This window comes from Peromyscus maniculatus, chromosome 3 (assembly GCF_049852395.1).
Source record: "Peromyscus maniculatus bairdii isolate BWxNUB_F1_BW_parent chromosome 3, HU_Pman_BW_mat_3.1, whole genome shotgun sequence".
Lineage (NCBI taxonomy): Eukaryota > Metazoa > Chordata > Mammalia > Rodentia > Cricetidae > Peromyscus > Peromyscus maniculatus.
In genome coordinates, this window is record NC_134854.1 from 39,865,045 (window position 1) to 39,891,475 (window position 26,431).

The window sequence follows — 26,431 nt, forward strand, 5'->3', positions numbered from 1 at the left end:
ATGAAATGAGCAGTGTGCACAAGTCAGGTAAAGATCATTTTTTGTTTTACGTTTGAGCACGTAAAAGGCATCTGTTAACTTTAAAAGTTTGTTTATACTGTATAACCAAACTGTTATATAAATTTCTATCCATGCTGTATGAAAGGATGGCATATAATAAGTCATGAGGACTCTATACCCAACAAGATTTATCATATCTTATCCAGTCTCAGAGGTGTTCCCATGTCAAGGGATCAGCTTACACATCACTTTTCTTGTAGTCTTTCTTGGCTTTTTTGATCATGTCCATAGCCACAATCTTTAGGAGGTATCCTCAGTCAAATCTGATCTTTATTAATTTTGAAGGAAACCATAGCTTTTTGTTTTCTGTAGAAACAAAACCACAACCTCTCCCCCAGTGCAACACATTTTTCAACTTCCATTCTGAAGCCAAGACATGTCTAAAGTATATAGGCTGGTTTAAGTCAGCAATCCTTTCCATAATCCAAGCCACTTAGCAGCTGCTGTTCACTTATCACCATTTGAAAAAATTCAAAGTCAATAAAACAACATACAGATGCCCTGTGTATTTCCCATTTTTATGTGGCTTTTTATATGTATTTTTTACTTGACTATGTAAAGACTTTATTATTTTTAACTATTATTTTTCTGTGACTGTGTATACCCATTTTCTTTTTTTCTTCAACATCTAAGCATCTTTTTAAACACACCGTACCTTTTTAGAGGTTTTCTGTGTCTGTACCTGGCTTTACTAAGCACCTGCAGCATTTTCTGACCATGTGAGACAAATCTTAAACTGCTATGTCAGTTACTGCATGGCTCAGCTTAGCACATGGTGTTGGTGCCTGGCTCCAGCCCACAGGCAGCAGCTGGTAGTCATATCTCTGTACACCAAGCCAACCAAGAGACCTTAGTCACCAGGAAGCTGTACCAGGAAGCCACATTTGACTCCATATTCCAAACTTCTTTCAGCTTTCTCAGGCCTATATACATGGCTGGACATTGGACTGCACATGTAATGAATCTTTCTCTGTCCCACCAGCCAGCTCCCAAATAATGACACAGAAATTTCTTATTAAGTATGAAAGCTTGGCCTTAGGTTAGATTTGTTTGTAACTAGCTCTTATAACTTAAATTAACCCATTTCTATTACTCTATGTGCTGCCATGTGTCTCATGGGTTTTACCTCTCCTTTTGCATGTCCTACTTCCTCTTTGTCTGGCTGGTGACTCCCTCTTTCTTCTTCCCAGAGCTCTCTCTGTCCAGAAATCCTGCCTATACCTTCTGCCTAACTATTGGCCACTTAGCTTTTTATTAAACCAATCATAGTGACATATCTTTACATAGTGTAATCAAATATCTTGCAACAATGAATTCTCTTTCTTTGGGTAGCATTGAGAGAGGACACAACACTTACCTTCCAGCGATGCCCATCTCTTAACATTTTAAATTTTCTCCCCTGACCAACCCCAGGATATTTCCCACTTCACTCTTGCATTGAGACCCTATAAAAGCTACTACCTCATTCCATGCATAAACACTTGGGAGCACTACCTCAGGCCACCAACACTTGGTACAGACAGTAAATAGCTCTTTTCTACATTAAGGAGTCTGAGATATGCCATTGTCTCTGCCCCTATGGTGGTTGAAACATAAGCCCTTCCAGCCTGTACCGGGAATCAACAGCCTGGATTAATAGCTCTTACTTGTGCCCTTCAACTAGCAATGGTTCAAAACAGACTCCAAGTACGCTTTTCTTTTTCTTTTTCCCCCCAAAGTGTGCTTTTTATACTTTCTTGTCACATGCAGCTGTTTGTAAGCAGTGTAGGCTACTAACAACAAAAACAGGGTCCATAACCAACTCAGACCATATTATGGCCCTGATAGAGGCTTTTCATCTTTCCACAGCCATAGGAATTATCCACTGCAAATTGCAACAAGCAGACAATTACATTGTCTCCAAGGGATATAACTGAGTGGATGAGGAAGCTAGACTTGCTGCTCTGGGGAGGCCTCAATCACTCACACATGTCAAAGGACATCCAAACTTTACAGACCACATCTATGCTATCATCCCTAAACTAGTTTTTTTCACCCTAGTAGCCAAGCTTTGTCTCATTTCATTAAAACCTATTTCCACCCTATTCCTGAGAATCTATCTTTTCTAAAATCTATCATTGCTTCTTGTAAAATGTGTCAAACTTCTAATACTATCTCCTGGCACTGAGCCCCACCCATCCCTCTCTGGGTCACATTGGCAGCTCAACTTCACCCACATACCCACAGTTAGACAATTTCAGGTACCTTTTGGTCCTGGAGGACACATTCTTAGGATAAGTAGAAGCTTTCCCCACCACCAACAAAAGATCACAGTCTCTGGTCTCCTTTTTAGGAAAAACATCCCCTGCTTCAGAGTTCCAGTTTCCCTTCAATCAGATAATGGCCCTGGGTTTACTTCTCAAATCTTTCAAACTTTATGTCAACTCTCAATATCCTGTGACATTTCTATGTCCCCTATCATCTTCATTCCTCAGGCAAGCACAAATGAACCAATCACTGGCTCAAAACATTATTATTCTTGTGCCCAGATCGAGACTCCCAGAGAGACCACCAAAGACGAGCATGCCGGAATGCAAAAGCAAGGTTTAATTCTGGATATACAAGCCTAGGCAGGGACTTTGTCCAATACATCCAACACAGTGGAAGCTGGAGGAAGTGCCCACCTATCTGCAAGCTCAGTTTTTAAAGGGAAAAATCACAAGGTTACATCATTTAGGGGTGCTAGTACGGGTACAATTCTGATTGGCTCGCTTCTAGGGACTTCTAGAAATTACTTCTAAGGGAGTGGTTGCCCACCACCATTTCTCATTGGCTACCTTCAGGTGGGGGCATTTCTGTGGTCAGTTACCCTGGAAACCAGGGAGAGGACATTCCATAGTCCGGCAGGCATTACCTTGTGACTACCTTGTGACTTTGTACGTTTACACTTCCTGGTTTCTGGAATCTGAACTGACTGGTTTCAGTAACTAATGGCCTATTCCCAAAAGGAGAAATCTTAGGCATTAATTTTAGTGTGAAAGCATTTTGGTCTTATTTCTAAGATGGCTCATTTTGGTATCACAATTATCAAACTTGCACAAGAGCTTCATACTGATTGGACAAAATTTCTTTCTTAGGCTCTTTTACTACTAAGAACCTATTAAAGACTATTAGGGTCCAACCTCTAATAGTCTTTTCACAGGGTTCCAGAAGAGATGCTACCAGTGGCAAGAAATAATCTGAGGGAATGACTCTAAGTACACCAAGCTCTCAGTCCATTCACTTTATTTTTTCCAAGACCAAATTTGCCAGTTCTCTCAGGGAACCAGTCTTCATACACTTACAAGCAATAATTATTTTACAATACAATGCAAAACTTTCAAGGTCCCCACAAGAGCAGTGATAGTCAGCTTCATTTGCAACCCAAAAGGGGAGTGAATAAAGGAGGTAGGGTCAATTAAGGGCTGGAATCAGTTATATCAGAAAGGGGATTTTGTTCAGAGTTTAGAAGTCATCAAGTCATGAATGTGCTCAAACTATAATCTTAGAAATGGTTAGGTAAAATGTTAAGAGTCACTAAACAAAACTAACTTTTTTTCCTATGTCACCATTTTCTGGCAGGGTGGGGGACGAATACTTTGTGGCTAAGTAGCCTGCATCACAGCTTGATACACCTGGAATGAAATTGTTCTAGGGGAAGTCTATAGGTGCTGCTTGGGCTGTGAGAGAAGTGTGTGTGTGTGTGGGGGGGTCTGAGCTTAATTTGCACAAGAAACAAAGCTATGTACCTAATGTTCACCTGGCCTAGGTGGTATCTCTGTATGGATGTTTGTTTACCTTAATTCAGGAGACTAGCAGGTGGTCTGTAATGCTTATTCTGTCCTTGGATGTCCTTGTAATGCCATTTGTTCTTGGATGGTTTTATCCACAGCTAGGCCTGGCCTTGGATGGTTGCTAAAGGAGATAGTTGCAGAAGGCAGACATCTGATTATAATGCTAAAAAGAAGAAACAAAAAGCCTGGAAGAAGGAAACCTTGCCTGTGTGACTGTTATCTAAATACCTTAATTGTATATGGAAAAACTATGCCCAAAGAATGATCAATCCACACTGTTTAGAAGTTCTTAGGAAAAAGAATCAATTGGGGAAGCTATAATAGTGCACATGAAATTCATAGCAGAAAATAGCTGATATATTAAAAAGCCAAATAACATCAATACTCTTTGAGCCTTGGCTTCCTCTGGAAAAATTCTTGACTCTCCCAGGTAATAGCTTTGCCATAGTCAGCTGAATTCCTATTTCATATTACTACTGTCTGTAGCAAGAACCCTCACAAGGAAACCTTTCCTCATTACCCCCTTTTTGAATTGGTGTGTGGATGGCCAGCTCTGCCTCCTGGTCTCATGTCTCAGCTGTCACCACACCACGATCACCTTCTTACCCCTTGTTATGCTATCTCCACTCTCTTCTTTGGAACTCAGGCCCATCCTCGACCCCCTTTCCTCCTCAGTCAACATCGGGGCTTTGGTCCTCCTCTCTCCTCCCAGTCACAGTCCCTTCCTCTTTCTTCTAAATGGACAGGCCCCTTCAGGGTCGTCCTTACTACCAATCGCCACTAAGCTTGATGTTTCCCCCACTGGATTTGTCTTTCTCATCTCAAACCCTTTATATCATTGTCTCAAGATAATCTTCTTTTTTACATTTCATCCCCAACAAGACCTCACTCCCTTAAATTTCAGAAGATACCAAGGTGGACCAGCTTGCCTGCAGTTTCAAAAGAATGAAGTCTCACACATCTGTTGAGACCTGAGCCTGACTATTGGGTCATGCCCTACCTTTCTTTTTGTCTCCTCCTCTTACTCCTGTTGGACCCTAATTATCAGCAGAACCTCCATTTTGTCCCATTCTGCCATTCTGCCCTGAGCTGCAGCCCCAGAAACCTCTCACACAGGTGTAAACTGTTGCAGCAAAGCCTGCTCATTCACCATGTCCGAGCGAGGGGCTGTGCATCAAAAATCAGAGACAAAGACAGCAGGTCATTTGCCTCTGCAGAATGCGGAATGCTGTTTATTGAAGGAGGGAGGAAACCTTAAATAAAGGTTTACAGCACAATGGGGGAACCCCAGAGGGCAGAAGTTGCTACCAATGTTCTACATTCTTGCATCTAAGCTGTTTACACCAAATGCAGGATACAGGAACAAAGATGAGAAGGAAACTGGCAGGGAATCAGCATAGGGAGGACATCTGGTCAAGGTCAGCAAACAAGGCAACAGCTACCCAAAATGGGGTGAGGGGGTGGGGTGTGGGGTGTGGGGTCAGGGCCCTACAGTAAACTACAAACATTCTACCCTCTTCTGATTGGTTGGCTCAGTGCTGGTCCAACCTAACAAACTACAGAACTCCCTAACAGAACCGAAGTAAGTCACCATGGAAAGTCCCCAACTGCTTCTCCCCATATTACATTATGATTGGATGGGACTTGGGAGCTGTCTCTCTGTGGTTTTCCCCTTTAACACTAGTTGCTGCCCCTACCTTGGGAACATGGTTTGGAGCCTGAACCTGGCTGCCTCCCTGATAATTTTTTCTAAATAAATTTGGTTTGCTCCAACTCAGTATTTTATGGTGCATTATTTACCAGTTTCTTGGACCCTAACATTTGGGGCCTTATCTGGGCAGAATCTGAAGGTCTACAGGTTTGAGTCTCTGCCTAGGCTCTCTGCTCCTAGCCCCTGTGGCAATCATCGGAGGTAAACACTAGAGATTTTTGGGTGTGGTGGCTTTTTTTTTTCTGGGACCCAAAAGAGGAGAAACTGGACACAGTTTTGCTCCTGGGGTGAAAGGGAGATGAGCGAAGTCTTGACCCTCTCTGGGGACTCAGTCAAAGAGACAACTGGGCCTCCAGGCCCGCTGGGGGAGCATCTAAATCATCTGGTCTCTGAGGCTGAGTCATCTGACCTCTAGCTCTTCCCAGCCAAGAGTGTTTGGCCATCTGTGTTCTGGGGACCAGCCACTATTGTCCTCCTTGATTATTTCAAGATCATAGGACAAACTCCATCTTTGGGCCCTAATTCTCCCCTAGACCCTGTTTTACATCACTTTAAAGACCTCAAGAAGGCTCAGGGATCCGGAGATTCTGTCTTTCCTGGAAAGTTCTGCATTCTGTCAGCTCAAGTGGCCAACATTCACAGTTGACTGGCTTCATGGGGACATTTTCAACCTAGCTGTTTCTCTTGTAGTCCAGACCAAAGTCTTTGGCTGCCCAGGCCACCCTGACCAAATGCCTTCTATTGTGGCCTGAGTGCGCCTCTTTAACCCCCCCGCCCAAATGGCTCCAGTCTCACCAGTGGGGCCAATGCATAGAGAACATCTATCATGCCTCCCTCAGAAGAGGAGCCCTTCACCCTTTCTTATGTACCTCCATAAGAAAAGGCAAACACAGAGGCTGCCTGGGCTCCCTCCCCCACTGGGGCTTCTGGAGTTCCCCCTCTTGCTTCACCTTCCATTTACTCAAAAGCTGCTGTGGTTAAGGACAAACCAGCATCCTTCCCCTCTCTCACCCCCCATACCACTACAACACCATGGGAACTGAAATTGCAGCTAGAAGAAGTAATAAAAGTGTTGTCTGTCTGTTTTGAATGCATGGATGTGGCCACTGAACTTTTGTTTCTGACTGGTCTAGAATGTATGAGTTGACTGTGTTCCGTGTGTCTTGGCTGCAGCTCAGCTGTTACTGCTGCAGCCAGCTACCAGGGCTCAGAATTTATCTCTGGGTGCCCTGGTCATTGGATCTGATGTAATAGGGATTGAAATGCCAATTCAATATGAATAATATTAAAATTGTTTTATGCTGTTCTTTTTTATTGTGGAGCTAGCTCTGGAATTGGGTTTTGGCTCACTATTTTTCAGACACAGACTTGCTTTTAAAGTCTCTATGTCCGTGTCCAGGGTCAAAAATTGGTGGGCAGGAAGGACAAATTATAAGTTTACTGGATATGGTTAAAAATCTATAATATTCACAACAAAAATGTTAAATCAAAACTTAAACACAGTGTTAATAATCAAAGTTACATAGGCAATTTTAAAACAAAGACCGAATTCATCAGTGTTGATAGTTCTAAGCAAGTATTCAAATATACTAACCTTGTTTTTTAACCTCATTAGTTCTGCTTGTAACTATTTTCCTTAACTGAAAAATGTCAACCCAAACATGGTTTTTAGGCTTCAAGGCTCACCCTGAGAAAGACTCCAGACAGCACTGGAATCCCAAACACCAAGTCAGTCACTGGTCAACTAAAATTAGGGTCCCAACTGTTAAGCAACAGAAACTAGAATATTCCTATCTTATGATGCAGTAAGATGGTGAGCCTAAACAGTCTGGTAAGAGAGCATGCAGAAGTTTTTCACCATGACCTTTTGGGGAGAAAAAGACATTTTTGCAGGAATATTCTAGGGTTGCCTGCATGTTAGATGTTTGAATTACAATTCATAACAATGCACCACAAAAAGTTGAAAACCACTTGTTTAAAGGTTTCTGTCTAAACCCCTTGTTTTTGCTAGCACTGTTAAGCTGTAGCTATTTTCATAAACTGAGTCATACAGGGAACTGTTGTGTTCTAAAATGGTATAATATATAAGAATCAGGAATGTTCCCAGTCTCCTTATGAACTATGTTTATGAATTAAAAACCTTATCTTGAGCTGGGCAGCGGTGGTGCATGCCTTTAATCCCAGCACTCTGGAGGCAGAACCAAAGCCAGCCTGGTCTATAGAGTGAGAGCCAGGACAGGCACCAAAACTACACAGAGAAACCTTGTCTCAAAAAAATAAACAAAACAAAAAAAATCTTATCTTGATACTAATAGTCAGTCACCTGCTGTGGGATGTCCTGTATGCTGTAAATACGTGTTGCTATGATTGATTGGCTGATTGGCCAGTAGCCAGGCAGGAAGGATAATGTAGGTGGGATAAGGAAGAGGAGAATTCTGGGAAGAGGAAGGCTAAGTCAGGAGAGGCTGCCAGCTGCCACCATGACAAGCAACATGTGAAGATGCCGGTGAGCCACGAACCACGTGGCAAGGTATAGATTAATAGAAATGGGTTAATTTAAGATATAAGAACTAGATAACAAGAAGCCGGAGCCATTAGGCAAACAGCTTAAATAATACAAGCATCTGTGTGTTTATTTGAGTCTGAGTGGCTGCCGGCCTGGGCTGGACTGGAAATAACTCCAGCTACAGTCACCTCATAAAGGATCAAATTCTTTGATATATTCAGATGAGCTTCTTATATATGTTTTCAGGGTGTTTAAAACTAAACTTAATAGATAATGGTCCTCAGATGATTCAGAGATCTGAGAATACGGCATTTAAAACATTTAGTGAAAAAAGCTGCTCATGACAGAGAGACATGCTGGTTCCTTGGAAGTACCCCTATCTCCTTTAAAGAAGATGATGGGCACAGAAGAACCTCCACTTAGAGCTTGCTTTAAATATGGCAAGGCTGGCCACTGGGCCAAAGAAAAGCAAAAACAAAAACAAAACTCTGTTCACCTCAACTTTGCCAAGATCCTGTCCAGACCGTGGACATTCAGGATACTGGAGAAATTGATTACCCTGCTTTGTCTGGACAAAGTAGGTCAGTCCCCTCACGTTCCTGCTCCACAGGAAAACCTGTCAGATCTTCTGTACCTAATAGCCAAAGACTGATGCCGCCCTCAGACCTCTGCTCAATGACCATGGAGGAATCTGGGGTGGCTATCTAGGTAGCCAGTAGGTCTCTGTCATTTTGGTTGGTCATTTTTTCAGGTCTCTGATGATGTCTGACGACTAGGCTAATGACAGCTTTGTCAGTTTAATAGCTCATTCTCCCAAGGCTGCAGCCACCTTGTTAGCTCATTATTCAGCTCATTATTAGTTAAAGCTATTAGGTTTCTTGTTTTAAAAGGGACAGACAGGTTTGCCTTGTTCACAGGCTTCCTGTTAGAGGATAAACAGTTTCAGGTATAACTTTATCTTAAGAGAACATGCTTTACAATGACTGTTCTCTAATGACTACTTATGTCTTTGGTAAATAATTCAAGTCCATAGTCTCTGTGCTGATGTTCCAAAAAAAATGTTCTAAGATATATAAAGGTCTGAGGATGTAAAAACTTAAATAAATTCTGAGGGTAAAAAAAATTGACACTTTTTAACTCAAAGCCACAGCCTTTGCTGTGACTCCTGATGTGAATCTGTTCTAGCTGTTTTACAGACACTTGTGAACTGCTTTTTCTATAATGTGAATTTTCTGTGGAATAATCCTTTTGTACACTGCGAAGATTTGTCACTTGGATTGGTTTAATAAAAAGCTGATTGGCTGGTATCCAGGCAGGAATTATAGGGGGACAACCAAACTAGAAGGATGATGGGAAGGAGAAGGACAGAGTCAGAGGAGATGTCAGCCAGCCTCTAAGGAAGCAGGGTGTGTAGAAAATGAGGTGACAAGCTATGAGACACATGTTAAAACATAGATAAGAAATATGGGTTAATTTAAATGTAAGAGCCAGTTAGTAACAATCCTGAGCAATTGGCTGAGCATTTATAATTCATATTAAGTCTCCAAGTCAGTTATTTGGGAAGTGGCTGCTGGTTATTTGACAGCAGGTGGTTGGGACAGGAAAACTCTGCCTACATGAATTTATAATGCTAATATATCTACAGCTTTTATCTCCTTTGATAAACTAAAATTCATGGAAGATTCAAGGAATCTTTGATAAACTAAAATTCATGGAAGATTCAAGGAATCAAAGTCATAGGCTTGGATCCACCTGTCACAGGTCAAATTAAAAAGTTCTGAATGTAATGTTTTTCTTTAAGTTCCTGAATTTTAACCTCTGTCCCTAGTCTATATCTCAGCAGATTTCCACTTGGTTGACCGACACACTACCCAGGCAGCACCTGCAAACTAGAAGCTGCTGAGCTCTATCTAGACTTGCTGAAAGCTGATGTGGACCAGTCCAGCTGATGTGATTGCTCCCTGTCCCTTCATCTGGATCAGCTAACTAGATGCTTCTGATAAATGCCCCATTGCCCAGCCTTTGACTCACTTTTCAGCTTTCCTGGACTCTGACAATCAACACCCCAATTCAGCTGGAAGTAGCTACAGAAGAGAGTACACCATCCCTGCCCACATATCATGCTGAAAAAGGCTTAATTGAAAGGAAACTCCCTGACATAAAGGACAAAATGGTTAACTTTTAATGCCAATTGATAATAGGAATGGTGGGAAACCAAAAAAACAAAACAAAACAAACAAACAAACAAACAAACAAACAAACAAAAAACAGGCAGTGGTGGCACATACCTTTAATCCCAGCACTCAGGAGGCAGAGGCAGGTGGATATCTGTGAGTTTGAGGCCAGCCTGATCTACAAAGCAAGTTCTAGGAAAGGTGCAAAGCTGCATAGAGAAACCCTGTCTCAAAAAACAAACAAATAAAAAAAGGAATGGTGAGGCCTTTAGTTGCAATTTATAATCAAGTTATATGCATCCTGGGTGCTGAACTCTATCTCCCACTTCATTCAAAGGAGAATCAATGCACTTAAGTTCCTAGTCCTTTGGGCCCGATATGATCCCCCTGTAGGACCCAGACCTCTGACATCAATGATTTGATGACCAAGTAGAAGAGGAGGAGTTTTAGCTCTTAGTTATCAGCATTTTGTCCCAGTCTGCCATTCTGCCCTGAGCTGCTACCCATAATACCTGAGTCTAGACTGCAGCCCCTCAAATCCTTCACACAGGTATAGACCACAACCTTTCTACTCACTCCCTTCTGATTGGTTGGCCCAGAGCTGGTCCAAACCACCAAACCACAGAACTCCCTGACAGGCTGAAAGTTTATTACCATGTAAAGTCCCCAACTATGTCTCCCCATATTACATTATGATTGGATGGGACTTGGGAGCTGTTTCTTTGTAGTTTTACCCTTTAAAACTGGCTGCTGCCCCTGCCTTTGGGGTGCAGTTTGTAGCTTGAACTCTGCCACCTCCCTGATATCAGTTTTTCTAAATAAATTTTTGGTTTGCTCAAACTCGGTGTTTTGTATGGATTATTTCTGGATTCTCAGACCCTAACACTCCCATCAGTGGCAGGGTTAATGTATGGAGCTTTGAGATTCAAGAAACTTATACTCAGCAATTTGTCCAAACCGCCCACATGGTGGGACCTGGAAATTGCTCACCAGCAGGTTGCTAAAAGGAGATACTAATCCCTAAACCATATATATTGATTTCTAAGGCACCTGTCCCCTATGCTTGCTTCCTTCATGATCAAACTTGAGATTACTGTTGGCATTGGCCAGAGAGTTAGGGAAGTTGCCATTACTGGTCCTGTAGGAGACATAATGCATGTTCAGGAAGGTGTTCTACCTTTTATGCAGAATGGGTGATTTTTGCATCCTAATTAAGAACCCATGGCACCCCAGGTGGGAGATAGGAGTCATGGGTAAGTTTTACTATAGCACCTATCACAGCTGTCCATCTGGCATGGTCAAAATACAATGATCCATTCTCTCTACCATTAGGTATAGACAAGGTAGAAGTGGTTCACTCTCCCTGAAGGGTCCTTATATCCCTAACATCACCTATCTTAGATGATATAAACCCCACCACTCTGTCTTCATGGTCATTTCATCTCTTGTTTCTGACCTTAAACTCTGATTATCAATTACTAAACAGCACTCTGTCTGGCCAGTGTAGAGAATGCTGTTTGTGGAATCCTCCTGGGTCAAACTTGCAGCCACCCTTCATAGCTTCACTCATTGGACTACTAGACTCTCTCACCTTGTTGCTTATTAACTTCTCTGAGCCAAATATCACTGTCCTCCCTTCATCTCACCCATCTTTCTCTCTTTGGTACTGCAGACTGTTTAACTCCTCAGGGACACAGTTTATGGGCACACTGGATTCCTCGAACTGTAATAATGCCTTGACCCTGAGCCAGCCCTTATGTCCAAATGTTCACAATGTCTACCTAGATCCTCTATTGATGCCTACCCCCTGTGTAGTCTGGGACGTGTGCTCTGGCATTCATTTTCCTAAAATTAGGAGGAGTACCTGGTAAGGAACCCTTGCTGGTTCCCAACACAGGGCTTATAGTGGCACAGCATGACAAATGAGTGGTTTAGGTCTTACCCCTTCTTGTGGCCCTGGTAATAACCACTGACATTGCCACTAAGCCATGGGACTGATCGTTGTGGAATGTTTAACCATGTAAAGATGTGTTACTTTGGTTTATACTGTGGAATATTACTTTAACCGTGTAAAGGTGTGTTACATTCATTTCTGCTGCCTTTTTTTTTTAACAATGTAAAGATGTGTTACTTTTGTTTATGTTGCATTTGTTTAATTATGAAAAGATGTGTTGCTGTTTCACCTTGCCTGCCTAAGGCACCTGACTGGTCTAACAAAAAGCTGAATGGACAATAGCTAGGCAGGAGAGGGATAGGCAGGGTTGGCAGACAGAGAGAATAAATAGGAGGAGAACTCTAGGCTCAAGAGAAGAAGAGAGGAGAGAATGAAAGAGATGCCCAGGACCAGAAGCCAGGTAGCCTCCAGCCAGCCAGACATAGAGATAGCAGGAAAGTAAGATATAAAGAAAGAAAGAGCCTAAGCTAGGCCAAGTATTCATAACTAATAAGAAATCTTTGTGTCATGATTTTGGAGCTGGTTGGTGCCCCAAAAGAAAAAGCCTGGAAAAACCAACTACTTCTCTAACTATCTATTATCAGTTTTCCTCCCAGTATCCAGGATCTCCAATCAGTGTCTCAGACCATCCTTACCCTCCATGGCCAAATAGATTCACTGTCCACCATAGTGTTACAGAATTGGTGAGGATTAGATTGATTAACAGAGAAAGGTGGTATTTGCCTCTTCTTCAGGGAGGAATGCTGCTTTTATGTCAGGTGTAGTAAAAGATAAGATTCAACAGCTCTAGAGGGATCTTTAAAAACACAGGGAACAGCCTTTGGCCAGTGAATCTTTGACAGTCCAATATGGAATTGGATACTGCCTTATTAACCTCCATTCTCCTCCTTTTCTTAATCTCACTAGATTCACTCTGCCTTATAAATTTCTTATCTAGATTTCTTCATTAACAGATTCAAATATTTCTAACCAGACTTTTAATCAGTTACTATTACAGGATTACTGGCCCCCAGCTACAAAGCCAGAGGCTTGCAACTCCCAATTATAGGTCAAGTTCACCCCAAGGACTTTGACGCCCCCAATCAGGAAGAAGTGGTCTAAGGTAATGCTTCCCACTTTCCCAGCCACTGACTGCTTATTATTAATTTTTTAAAAAGGGGGAGAAATGTAGAATAAAAGGTCTGAGCCCATTTTGAAAACCTGCTAAAACCCACCAATTCCTGAGCACAAAACCCCACCAGTCTCTTGAGTTTGAAATCCCACCAATTCCCATCCTAGAAATCTCCACCCTAGAAAACTCCACCCCCAAGAAGTCCTATATAAGCCTGTCTCCTGCTCAGTTTCCTGGTACTTCTCATCCAAGCAGAGGCAACTACCCTCGTTGTCTCTCCCAGTAAATCTCTTATGTGGGGTTTGTTGTATGGTGTGACTCTGTGATATTGCTTGACTTCCTACTGCAAGGTTGTGTTACAACTCCCTTCAGAGTTGTAACACTTACACTAATAATGAATGCTTCTCCTTCTGTGAGTATATGAGGAAAACATCTCTGCATAATCAAACTCTGTGGACAAGATTTGGCTCTTGCTCCTTTGGGAAGTAGGATGATGATTGCGTAACTCAGGCCTCTCTTTTTACACCTTTTACATGTGAGATTGACAGAATGCCTGAGTACAAAATTTCCTTCTTATTTGGGACACTAAGTGATGCTTCTCTCAACCCTTTTAAAAGTCAGAAACAAAGAAGTCTGCAAAAAGTCCCATGACTAAGGAAGTTAAAAAGATTCTGAAGAACATCTATTTAGTAATTTCTTCTGTTTACATTTACTTATCAATTATTTCTTGGGAACAGGATATTTCAGACACTTTAGTATTTTGACCTTAGATTTCTGTTTATCAAGTCATCTTTTTATCAGATGTAAGTAAAATTCTTTTTAAATTTTTTTAAAATTGCATTTGCTTATTTATTGTGTGTGTGTGTGTGTGTGTGTGTGTGTGTGTGTGTGTGTGTGTGTGTGTATACAAGCATATAACACACAGTGCTTTTGGAGGTCAGAGGACAGCTTGTAGGAATTGGTTTCTTCCACCAACTGAGATCTGGCATGGTGTCGGTCTTGGCAGCAAGTGATTTCACCTGCTGAATTCTCTTGCTGGCCTAATATGAAGCTAACATTCTCACATGACAAGCAGCCAAAGAGATGGGAGTTTCTGAGGGCTCCACACTCTGCCAGTCATGCAGTTTAGCTATTATTTGATAATCCAACACCAGGAAGAGATTTGAAATGAAGAAAAAAAATCACACATTAGAAAGCTATTTAGAAGGCAGAAGTGACAGATTTATTTCTAGAGGAGGCAAGAATGATGTCCAGGATTCTGAGAGGAGCACTGACCATCACTGAATGAGCAAATGCCAAGCACTTTGGGGAGGACAGGCTTGGAAGAGTTCAGTTTCCAGCAGACTGAATTTTAGGGACCTGGAAGACATTCAAATGGTAATGGTGCCTTGGCTAAATGGTTCTGGAGCTTAGGGAAAGTCATTTAAGCTCATTAACATTTAGGTGGTTGTTAAACTCACATAGGTTAACTCACTCAAGGAGATTGTATGCAAAGAGAAGTTAGAAAGACAGTGTGGGAATCAATATAACAGTTAAGCTAAACCTGGGATTTCTGCCTAGAACCAGGCAGTCTGGTATATGGTGAATGGCCACAAGTCAATAATGATGTCTGATTCCAGTAGAAGTGAGTGGACAGCCTCTTGAAAGAAAAGTCTGCAAGATGGCTCAACAGGTAGGCATTTGCTGTGTAAGCCTCACCATGCAAATTCCATCCCCAGAATTCACACATCATGAGCACACATACAATTATGAAGTTTTTAAAAAATTAAAGCCATCTGACAAAGACTCAATAGATTAAGGTCAACCATTTTCAGAGCCTGCCATTGCAACATATTGTATTGTTAGACGGACCAGTGCGGTGGGGCGGGCACACCCTCCCGGTTTCCTAGCTAGAGAGGATAACTTCTCAGCATGAGGCTGTACATTGGCAGCAGCTGGTCAAGAAGTAAAATCCCGCAGCCGAGCAGAGATTGTTGGGACAGTAGTGAGTTCCAGGCCCTGAGCTGAATTCCTTGGATGTTTCCAGGCTGCCACAGCTGTAGCAAAGAGAAAGAAAGCACGACAAGATTGAGAGACATCGATGAGCAGATCCACAAGTGTTGCTGGACTGATGAGATAAGAAAGACAAAAGCCAGTTTTTTTTTTTTGTTGTTTGTTTTTGTTTTTTTTCCGAGACAGGGTTTCTCTGTATAGTTTTGGTACTGGTCCTGGATCTTGCTCTGAGGAAAAACCTGCCACCTTTTGGAAGGGAAGAAAGCCACGAGAAAGACCTTTACAGAGGAGGTCAAGGAGACCAGGAGATTCTGTTCCCTTTAGGATTAGGGCACATTGTTCTGGCCTCCCAAGGATTTGCCTCCTAGTCCAGGAAGATAACAGTAACCCCCTGAGCTTTAGTACTGTTTCGCAAACCAGAGTCAGCAGGCAGCCCGAGGACCCATGTCTTGCTCAGCTCTGTTTAGATTAGAGAAAGACAAGGCTGGGGCCTGGTTACCTGCCCTCCTCACTCTCCATCTCTAAGATCCATCTCTCTTCCTCCAGGATTAACTAACTCCACTAGCGGATTTAGTTTGGAGTCATTGGCTGAACAGTGTGACAGCTCACCGTGGTTCCTTGATAATGGCTTTTAGAATGGAGGACCAAGTCTGGATGAAATGCAGTGTGGAATGTGAAGAAGGGAGAAACTGGCCCTTGGCTACTGTTCCTGTCACCTGGGAAAGAGGACTTCAGCTTGAGGGACTGGGGCAGGGGAGGTAGCCTCGCAGCTGTACTTTTCCGTCTCTAGATGTCGCTCTTGGAATCAAAATACCAATTCCTGGCTCCAGGAAGTGTTCCTTACTCCAAGCCAAGGCGGTGGAAGCTCGCCTCCCGGAGGAGAAAACCCTAGACACAAATGACTGCTTTCTTTCTTCCTAAGTCAGATATGTGACAAGAGATATTAGTGAGTGCGAATGCAGCGCAGTAATTAGCTGTGACTCCGAGAAGTCTGTGTCTCTCATCTGTCCCAGTTTGACCCGGAGCTAACTCCAACTTGAGAGGAGAGGCTACGACTTCCAGACCAAGAGCATCCAAAGAGTTAAGCTTCTCAGAAAGCATCTGTAAACAGCCAGCATGTGAATTAGCATTTCCTGAGCATTAAACCGGTTGTTCACTGAGAAAAATCTCAGGCTCACCCTATGAAGAGGCAGGTGTCCCCCTCCAACATGTGTACCCTGTTGTGCCCAGATTGTAACTCCCAGAGAGACCACCAAGGACAAGCATACCAGAAGGCAAAAGAAGGTTTATCTGTTAAAAGTCATGACAGGGAACTCATCTCAAGCCATCTCAAGTGAGGCAGAGAAGAGTTAATCTTTTTTGGGGAAGTTAGTTTTTATAGGAAAAACCCATAAAATTTCTTAGAGGGGAGGGGGTTAGTAAAGGTCCATCCTTGATTGGTCCAGTTTTTCCTGGGCCTGGACTTTATCTTATTCTAGCTTATCTGTTTGCCCTGTCAGGAGTTTTACAACTCCTCTCCGGGGTCTGGTCATGTTATCTCCGGAGAGGGGCATCACGTGGTTAATTGGTTACCATCAGACATCCTGACTCTGTTCTTTTGTTCCTGGGGCTGGAGCCATCATTTCTGGGGACTTGAAACTGGCCTGGGTCTATCTATATTGAGATATCTTTGTCTAAGGCCCCTTTTTTGAGACAATAGAGTGAGGGTCTTGTTGTGCCCAGATCGTGTCCCTAAAGCAGCCACTGGAGACTTTAGGTACAGAATGCAAAAGTAAGGTGTTTTCTAAGTTTACAAGCCTCCAGGGAGGCTCTTCCAAATCTCTCACTCACAGCAGGGAGGTTGGAAGGAGCGCTCCCCTTTCTTTATGAGGCTAGTTCTTAAAGGCACAGACAATATATTTTATTTTAACCCGCCTCCCTTTTTAGTCTTTTGGTGGAATATCCTGACTGTGTTTTCTAAAGGTCCCTGTAGCAGATACAGCCACCTGGGGAAAAAGGGTCTAAGTTCTTATCTACACTTAGGAATCCTGGTTTAAGCTTCTCTTTGTCTGTAGGGGATAGAGTGGGGGGTTTTACTGAGGTATCACATGCCCCACAAGGCTTCAGGACACGCAGGTTTGACTTGTATAGGTCCCTGGACTGCTTATTCCTTAGTCAGGCCACATGTTCTTGCAGAATTCACTATTACCTACATCACCACATTGCTGAATACAAACACAAAGGCAAGATCATCAAAGCAGGAAGAAAAAAAATCAGACACCTAACATAAGCCACAAATAGGTTAGTAGATAGCCTTCTAAGCAATGACTACAGAGAGAAAATGCTCTCAGCAACCAGAAAAAAATTCTTCTAAACATGAGAGGAAAAAAAATTATCTCTGATAAAAAGAAACTTGATTCTGTAGAAGTTGTACTTAAGAAACTTATCAGAAGAAATGTATGAAATGCAAGGGGCCATGTGAGGAAAAAAGGGTAATATAATAAGAATGTCTGAAAAAAATGCTAGTAATAGTAGAAGTAATATCTAATTTGTGAGGTTTAAAAAGGACAGATTAAAATATGGGACATGAATAACATGCAGGGTAGAAGCAAGTAAGCTGTTAGGGGTCTAAGTGAGTGTTTGAAAGTCCGTTTTCCATAGTGGAATAGAGTTAAGATATCAGCTTAGATTTGGTAGAGTTAAAAAATATTCCTTGGTGAAGATAAAATCTCCTTTTTTGGTGAACTTTCATAAGTGAAAAAGACAATGCAAATAAGAAACTTTAGAAATATGTAAAGTGTAAATTGAAAATCTTTGTCATTTGCATTCAGCATGTTGTTGTTCAATGTTATAAAGCACTATGCATGCAGCATAAATTTCTACTGAAATAAGTTCAATTTGCTTTCTCACTCAGGAATAGTTATGGATATTGTATCAATTAGTACACACATATCGAGCTTGTTCTGTTTAACATCTGCACAGTATTTTATTGTTTAATGATAAAGTATTAGTATATTATTGATAATTTTATTATTGCTGCTGTTGTTTCTTAAAATGTTTACTTAACAAATAATGTTGTGATAAATATTCTAATACATATATTTGTGCCCTTTGTGCAATTATTCCTAAGGATAGATTCTTAGAAATGTATCAGATAATATATACAATTGAATTTTCATAGGTGCAGATAAGTTTTTCTTCAAATCACAGTTTTACAGAAAACATGTATTGCCTTCATACCCCTCAACAATGAATGTTAAATATTCCTGGCTTTTTTCCATCTGATAAACAAAATCAATTTTAAAATTCATTATTTTAGATTATTAAGGAAGTACCTTATTAACTATTGACTTATTTTTTTGTGAATTGGCTATGTTATATCTTTTATTTATTTTTATTTGTATTTAGTCATATTGAGTTAATTTAATAAGTTTTTAAAGGTAGAATTCACACATTTGAAGTACATAATGGATAAATTTTGAGTAGTATTTGTGAAGTTGCTACCACAATCTACATCATAACTCTCACTATCACCTGATGAAGACTGATTATGACTCTTCTTTACTGCACTCTCATGTTCTGCTCCAGCATTACCATTGATCTGTTTCTGTTACTAGATTACTAGAGTTTTATATAAATGGACTTGTACTTGTTTTATACAAGTGGACTTGGACTGTTTATAAATAAAGTATCTTTTGATCTGGCCTTTTGCCCTTAGCATAATTATTTTAAAATTCACCCATGTCACTGCTGATGAGAGAGAGTGCTCTTTCTATATTGTTAATAAATATTAGTCTTTTTCTGTTACATATAATACAAAGCTGTCCTTGGGATTCTGTCTGTATCTTTTTTGTGGATTTGGAAGTAGATTTTTTTCATTGTAAGAGATTAATTTTTAAATTGTAATCTTTATTAATATTTTGTTTAATGACTTAAATTTATGACTATTTCATTCCAAAATTTGAAAATCAACAGCCTGGAGTTTCCTATTTGTTTAAATTGAAGTTACATGGAGTCATAGTTGGAAGAAGAACAACACTTATAGAATACTGGATCTTGCTGTTTCCATGTCTTTATATCTCTGTCTTCCACTAATATATAATTATTGATAAAAGTTTTTCCTTTTCATTTTTATTCTATTTACATGAATTATAAACATAGGATAATTATTAAATCTTCCTATATCTCTTTTTTTTTAACCAACTTACTAATTAGATTATGTAGCTGAAGTTTTCCTACCTGGCCCACAGTCAGGACAAATCTCTGTCGCCTGCCAGTCCCACAGCCTCTCAGACCCAACCAAGTAAACACAGATACTTATATTGCTTACAAACTGTATGGCCGTGGCAGGCTTCTTACTAACTGCTCTTATATCTTAAATTAATCCATTTCTATAAATCTATACCTTGCCACATGGCTCGCAGCTTACCGGCATCTTCACATGCTGTTTGTCATGGTAGCAGCTGGCAGTGTCTCCCTTAGCCTTCTGCTTCCCAGAATTCTCCTCTCCCCTTGTCCCGCCTATACTTCCTGCCTGGCCACTGGCCAATCAGTGTTTTATTTATACAGAATGATATCCACAGCAAGATTATGATATACATTTTTATTTCTGCTCTGGATTTTATAGATATCAGCAATACTACACTTCAGTAACCAGTCATCACTTTGGACAGTTTTAATCTGCACATATACCAGTTACATTCTTATTTTAGAACAAAGTTTCCCAACTTTGGCTCCAGTTTCAGTTACTGCAAAGTGCTAGATGGAAGTGAGTATATGCAGTGCAGAGTCCACAAGTCAGTTCATGAAGAGCACATGAGCATCCTCATCAGCAATCAGCCACATGACTTCTTCCTGTGTCTGCTCATGACTGACAATTGCCTGTTCATTGTTAACGTGGACAGAAGAATAATGTAGATGTATTTATTGCTTCCTAGTCTCCCAGTGATAAACTCACATATTTTACATAATGGGTATTCAGAAGAGTGGATTTGGGCAACAAAAAACGTCCAAGGAAGAAGTAAAAGTGATGGGTGAGAATATGAAAATGAATCACCCATCAGAACAGGTTGAGAAGAGATGATGTGGGTGCTGATATTATTTGGGAAACTCTAAAGCAATTCAGGCAGGGAGCTCTGTGAAGGAGACATAACTGTCAACAAATGATGGACAATGAAAAGTATGGAGATGTCCCAGAGGAAGTAACACTGGTAAAAAAACAAAACAAAACAAAAAAACCCCAAAAAACCACCTCATTCCCTTTAAAGGGACACTCAGAGATGCTTCACAACATTGAAAGTCAAGAACATTTTCACACAACAGAAGCAGTTCAAAAATATAATTTGAAAGGATATTGCTGCCAAAGTGACAATGGTAATAAGTTTCCAGCAACATATTTAACAGAAAATTAGCAAGAATTTCCAGAAACCACGAGTTCATCTAAAAATGAATACATAGACATAAATACAAGTGTGAAACATTGGGGGTAATTTGCTTCAGTGGAAGTCACTTGGAAGTAACACTCACATAACCCTTAGGTGTAGTGGATAACTGTTCTGTCTATAACCTTGAAGCACCACCTCTAGAGATGCAGCAGATAACTACTCCACCTGTCTATGACCTTGAAGTACATGCCCCAGGGGTGTGGCCTCTCTGAGACCCTTAAGACCTGAGATGCACATAGGCATCACCCTCTTCACTTCCTCGTGGGACTTGGATGCAGGACTGATCCAGAAAGCCAGAACAGCATTACAGAACCTGTGTCAGTTCTGTTCTGTACAGTGAGTTTTTCCCCTTAATAAATTCTTTGCCCTTCAAACAGACTTTGTGGATTTCTCACTTTACTTAGGATCATTTTCAGGGAGCTAGCTCTAGAGGATGGGAAGGTGGTAAGTTGGCTGGGAAGTCCTAACAGAACTCTGGACATTTTTTTTTTTTTTTTTTTTTTTTTTTTGCCTGAGGAAGACTGCCAACTATGCATTGCTCCTTGTTAACAACACTTCCTAGTTAGGTATCTGTGGCCCATTAGGGATGCTGGATGGTAACTGGAGAATCCTCTGATGGTCTTATCATCTTCATAGGCTACACGTGTGATGTCTTGGTCCTCAACATATAACTGCTAAGGCTTATCCTTCATCCATTTTGTCCTGAAAGCTGTAACATTACCTGCTAATATTGGACATGGAATACCACTTCACCCATATTTTCACATCTCCCACTGTTATTTGTTGTTGGCTCAGTATCAAAAAGTATGGATCTACCAATTGCCCATTCCCTTACTCAATTCCTGGAGCCACATTCCAGGTCAAGCCAGAGCTCCATGTGGGAGAGGAAACAATAGTCAGTGTCCTCAAGTAGAAATGTCCACAATGTGCTTTACTAGATTATTTGTCTTACTGTTTCATCTTATATAAAGTTAATTCTAGCTTCCAAATTTTCATCTAGTTTTGTCCTATTGGGTCATATCAGTACATTATGGGAATGATTCTTCTTCATCAAGAAAAGAGAATATTATAATAGAAGAAATAAAAAGAAGTGGAAAACTATCACTTTACATTTATTTCCAATTCATACCCCTGTTCCAAAGATTTCAAACTTTTAGAAAACAAATGTAACAGATGGAGGGTGTCTACACAGAAGAGAGAAACATGTGGAGAATGACAACCTTCTTGGAAATGGATTGGAGAAAACTCTGGGTAGTTATAAGTTAATATCTCAAAAATATAACTTGCATTAAATTCAAAGAAATTTTGCATAACCTAGCTAGATTCAACACCATAAATAAACCACAGACAGGTGACACAGGAATAAGTACGTATGTGTCTCAGACTCCAAAACACTGCAGGGTAAGTGAAGATCCTAGCTGAAGATTCCTAATTACCAGTGCTAGCAATGCAAAGATCTCAGCAGACTGTGGAGGGCCATCCCACCCCCACTTTCCCCCTGGGTACTCAAGAGCAAGAGCAGCAGGAAATATTAGATAGAAATTTAGAGGGAAGAGGGAAAAGATAGAAAACACAGGATATCCTTGAGAGGGCCTATGGATCCTAATCCATTGTGCCTCAACTTTCTCTGCCAATGGGCTTTTAAAGGAATGCCAAGGGGTGGAGCAAAAGACCTCCCCCCAGCACAACCAAATGCAGACCACCTCAGACACTTCATACACAGGCCCATGGTCCAATCATTCTCTTTATGCAGACCTGCTGGGTAAAGCCACTAGGAAAATTAAATGGGCCCCAACAGCTCCATATATATATACATTCTCCATTAATAGCTCACAGCAATCTCCATAGCTGTCACACCTCCCAGTATAGGAGTAGAGGATGATAAAGATGGCATTTCTATTTTGGAATTGATCTAAGATGACTACAGCAGTCTTAGCTGCATCAAGCCCTTTCTAAAAAAAAAAAAAAAAAAATTGATGCAACCACATAAATTTAAAGAATCCCTTAGTTTCATCATTAACATTAACAGGTTAACATAATTAAATATAAATATTGCTACACATAATTACATTCCCTCAAACTTACATCCAAAAGTAAACTCTTAATAGAACCATTTGAATTTCTTGCTAAAAAAACATAGTGTAAACTTCTGCTGTATTCATATCAAACTTACATACTTTCTTAATGTCATCAAACCATGGTGCATCAATATCAACAGGTTAACATAATAACTCATAAATATTACTATAAACAATTATAGTTCCTACAAACCTACATTCAAAAGCAATACTCTCAATAAACCATTAATACTTTTAAAACTTTAGTAAAATATCTAAAAGCAATTTCTTAATATAACTATACAAACATAACATTAATGCATTCAAGTAACAAGAAAATATTGTTTAAATTAAATAGACTGAGGAATATTAACTCCCTTGTTTCTTTATAATTTTCAAACTAAATCTCAGGCCTAGTTAAAAAAAAAAAACCCTAACTCCTCTGTTTAAACAGTTCCATTTTTAATATAAAACCAGTTCTATTTTTGCATAAATAGTTCCACAAATCATCAGAGTTGATAGAGTCTATATGCATAAGTAAATTCAAACTGTCCTATTGTAATGAAATTACTACTGTCCATTTCATTTCTTAAGTTCAAAAAGAGTTCTGGTACCATTCCTAAAAGTTCCTCTGAGCCCTCAAAATCAGGGCCCGGCTCATTAGTTGCCCTTAAGTCTTTGGATAGCTGTCAGTCATAATGACTCTGAATCAAATGGCTCAAAATATGAGCAGTTCCTTAACCAAAACTTTTTTTCAGTTCAAATAAGCCTCTCTGAAACCTTTGTTCTTGGGGACCTCTGTCTCTTTCAGTTACAGCAGCATTTTATGGTAGTTTTTTTCCATTTTTAGTAGAAAACCACCTTTCCCACAATTCCTTTGTCTATTAGCCTGCTGTTATGAAAAACTACTTTTCCCATAATTCCTTTCAGGTCTGGGAGCCAACTTCTGGCTCCCTTTATTGGTCTTGTTTTCATATTGAAAATCAAGAGCAAAGGAGCTTTTTCTCTTCACTATGGGAGGTTTCTTGAGTCAAAAGTTTTCTTTTCTCCCAGAGCTGGCCTTAATAAATGTTTCTCTTTCATCTGACCTTGGCCCTGGATCAGGATCGCACCTGCTCATTAGCATGCATTGAGGCAGGCATCCCTGATACCAAAAATCCCTTGGTGCTTGCTCATCCAAGTTACTGGGTCAGTAATTGAAAGTAAAAGCACTTGGACTCAAAGCTTTTTTCAGAAATGTCTTTTCAGAGAGTTTCCCTCCTGGACAGTTCTCCATCCTGTTCTGGCTCAGCTCCCCCACCCCAGAGAGTCCCACAGCTGAGAGACTCAGTTTTACTGATTCTACCATGCCAGCAGTTTCTTGCCCCACTTGGCTCTCTGTGGCTCTCTGCCTGCACTCTCCCAAGTTCTATGGCTAGGTTCTAGCTTCAAGAGGATTTTTGGCTGCTATTTTTCTGCCTTAGAGAGACAGGGCATAGCAGAGGGATTTGTCCAGTTCCAAGAGGTCTTTTTGTTTTTTCTTAGAATGAATCACAGGTGAAGTTCCCATGATGTCATTAACAGGTAAATCTAATTTTGTCCTTACAGAAAGAGAAACTGAGAAAGAAAGTTCAGAAAGGCTTTTGGTTTTAGAGAGAGAGAGAGAGAGAGAGAGAGAGAGAGAGAGAGAGAGAGAGAGAGATATTAAGTTTTTCCCCAGAAAGCTTTCATTTTTTGAGAGAGAAAGACCACTAAATTTTCCCAAAACTTCTTTTCTCTAAACGTTGGCTTTATGGCCAAGAGGGAACTAATTTTGTTGGTACAGTGTTTCCATACAGTGGAGCATCTGCAGAGTGAGGTTTTATTTCACTTGACTTTGCGTCAGGGGAACTTATTTTCCACTGCTTGGGGTTCAAAGCTTCCCACAGGAATCCTCTCCCCATTACGCTTTTCTTTGATAGATATTTCCTCTGATTCTTCCACAGGAGTTTGCGCTCATAGCCCCATAGTTAGGAAATTAAGGACACAGTTCCTCTGTCTAGTTGCTTATCTTATCCTGTTTTACACTAAGATTTTTTGCTGCAGGCCACAGGAATATTATCAGAACTCAGCTGGTTATGGCAAAGTCACTACCTGGAGGAATCAGGGAATTCCTCCAGAGGAAGCCAAATCCCAAGGAGTTTTTGATGTTACTTGGCTTGTTATATATCAGCTGTATTCTGTTATGAAAATCATGTGTGCCTTCCTAGCTTTCCCAATTGACTTTTCCCTAAGAAGGGCTAACAGTGTGGACTGATCAGTCTCTGGACATACACATTCCAGGTATTTGGAGAACAGCCTTAGGAAAGGCTTTCTCTGGAATCAGATATCTCCCTTGGCTACTTTCAAGGACTAGCAGTAATAACAGTCCACATGCAAGTCTCCTGATTTAAGACAAATTCCGCAAGGAGACACCACCTAGGTCAGGTGGACATTAGTAATAGCTTTACACAATTCAGCTAGGACCCTCCTTTTGTTATAGCCTTACCAACTTTATAGACTGCTAACTCCTTACCTAACCACTTCTAGGAATATTTAGATAACCTTCTGCGCTGACAGCTATGCTCAGCCAGAACTCCAGTTCAAGCCTCCCTGTAATTATCATTAGCAGCATCCAGCCAGGTCAATCCCCAGATGGAGGAAAGTACTTTACCAGAGATACCTCTGTACTCTCTAAGAATAGACTTAAGCATCCGTGCCACCTGTTTGAGAAGGCCTGGCGGATGTGCCAATTAAGCCTTACTTCCTCCTTTCCCAAACCTTACCTCCAGTTCCAGATCTCCCTTTAACTATCACCAGAGGCATCTAGCTGTACACAGGTTGCCTAGCGACTGAACACACTTTCCCTGACCCTGCAGAAAAACGGCAGATAGCTTGGACAGATAGGAGCCACAGGAAAAAAGAAGGCAGTTTTATTTTCTCCCATTGACCTAGCAACTTAAAGATTCTTAACACTTTCTACCAATCACATTTAAGATTATAGTTGAGCACATAAGATCCTTCTTTTTAGATATTACCTGAATTTAGCCTTTAGTTAATTCATTTCCCCATTGGTCACTTCCCTTTGGGGTTGCAAGTGATAATTAATGGTTATTGCCCCTCTATGTGATTCTTATCACCCCTCCATTTGACCCTGGAAGCCTGGTTTTGCACTGCTAAGGGAATACTGCTTGTAAGTGTATATATACCAGGACTCCCAGGGCATGACAGGACAGAGGAGAGAAAAGAGAATGGAAGAACTAGATGGGTAAGAACTTGAGAGGAACAAACTGAGATGGGGAAGAAGTAGATTGAAGGGCTATAAGAGAGTACTAGAGGAACGAGATGAAAGATGAGGAAGAGCCAGATGGGGAAGAACAAGATGAGGTAGAATGAGAAGAGGAGAGAGGAGATGGAAGAGGAGATGATATGGGAAGGAACAAGATGGATGAGAACCTAGAAGGGGCAGAACTAGATGAAGGAATTAAGATAGAACCTAGAGGGGATCGCAGACAAGTGTAGAGAGAAATCAGGCTAAAGATGACTTAAATATGAGAGCAGAATATAAGCTTGTAACTGACACAGAATAATAAAGTATATGGACTAAGGAGTTTCGTGTACATAGATTCATTTC